Here is a 2,061-nt window from a genome sequence, read left to right on the forward strand (position 1 = left end):
CTGAAATAATCAGTCAATGCTTGTAGTAGGAGCTGCAGGCAGGTCTGCTTTTCGTCCTGCCTGGCTTCAGCACGGCTAGCTTTAAATCCAAAATAACAACACACAAACTGTATTCATGTAAACACTGCCTGGCCCATTAGTTTCAGCCTCTTATTAGCTAATTCTCACATCTTGCTTTAACCCATTTCTAATAATCTGTGTAGCACCACGAGGTGGTGTCTTACCAGGAAAGATTCGGCATGTCTGACCTGGTACCTGGCTCCATGGCGTCTGTCTCACTGAGGAGAGGCACGGCAATTGACTAACTTCCTTTCTTCCCAGCATTCTGTTCTGTCTACTCCACCTATCTAAATCCTGCCCTATCAAAAAGCCAAGGCAATTTCTTTATTAACCAATGAAAGTCCTTCATCATTTCCCCTTTTTCTGTTTAAACAAAAAAGAAAGGCTTTAACTTTAACATAGTAAAATTTCATATAACAAAACAGTTATCAAGCAAGAATTACAGTTACAATATTTATATCTATTTTATCTTTTATCATATCTAAGGAAAACCGTAACTATCTATCTATTCTTCAGCTCCATCAAAGACTCCAGAAGGATTTAATATTACCTAAGTAAATGAGAAGTAAGCAACTTACAAAACTCTAGAAATCACAGAGACATCTCGCTGCCTGGATAGTCACCCAAAGTTCCTCTGTACCGTTGGGGCATCCATCTTCAGCCTATAGGCCCACAGTATCCATCAGGCTTCCATGAAGCAGGAAATTTCAAAGACAGTTTGGTCACTTTCTGCTGTGTCCTGCAGAATGTCTCGCAGACTATTTTATGAATCAGGAACCCTGAAAGACCATCTCACCTTTAGGAAAGTTCAGCAGTCCTCTCTCTGTGGGTTCTTTGTGTCCAGTTTATGCAACAGTCCAGACAAGAGCAGTTTCTTGCCCAGTTGGCTGTCAAACTCCATAAGGATCCTCTTTGATGCCCATCTTCCTCTTGAAGTAGATTGGTGCTGTCAGGAGCAGATGTGTCTCACTGTCATGAAAAGCCCTAAGTTATTAAAACATTAAATGCCATATTCTGTAGTCTTTGAAAGATGTGAAGAATGCATATTTAACTAAAATATATCTCTATATATCTAGAAAATCTAAGATGACTACAAGCTTGACTATTATCAATGATTATCCATTAACAACCTATATTTCCTGATTATACATTACATTTTTAAATGAACTACACAATCACAACACCTTAATCAATATCAGAAATACATATAACAAGATTAACCTTAAATTAGTATCAGTAAACCAAGATTCATATCAATACAAATTATTTATATCTATATTATTTCCCCTTTTAAATGTAAAAGAACATTTATAAACAATATTTGGGAATATGGACGTAGTTATTTCTCTCCAAACTACTTCATATTGAATGGGGGCGCTGTTATTTAGGTCTTTCATGGTGTAACCTGTGTGCTAGATAAATCTCAGTTGGCAGTTGAGCAAAGTAATTTTTTGAAGGTGTTCACAGCAATCTTTCAGGAGGGTGTGGTCTATCATACCATATTGGGATAGATGCAATCCACAGGGTCTCATCCTCTGTGAAAACAAAAGAACTTTTCCAAAGCATCATAACCTTAGATCCAAATTTTGAACTCAAGGTATTTTCAAAATATCTATCTTGGATTAGTTCAGCAGCATTTATAAATAAATATCTTTTAGCAGCTGTTGCTCCTTCCTCAGCATTCAAACAATTCAAAGAGAGCATAATAGCATACAGTATCAAGATTCTCTGTGTATTTTCCATCTTTGTGCAGCTTTATTTTAACCTCTATTTCATTTATTTTTACTTTTATTTTTTGAGACAGGTTCTCTGTATATCTTTGTCCTGGAATAACTCTGTAGACCAGGCTGTCCTTGAACTCTGTATATCTTTGTCCTGGAATAACTCTGTAGACCAGGCTGTCCCAGAGATCCGTCTGTCTCTGCCTCCCAGGTATAGGGATTGAAGGTGTGTGTTACAACACCTTGAACTCACAGAGATCTATCTGTCTCTGCCTCCCAG

This window comes from Arvicola amphibius, chromosome 8 (genome assembly GCF_903992535.2).
Source record: "Arvicola amphibius chromosome 8, mArvAmp1.2, whole genome shotgun sequence".
NCBI lineage: Eukaryota > Metazoa > Chordata > Mammalia > Rodentia > Cricetidae > Arvicola > Arvicola amphibius.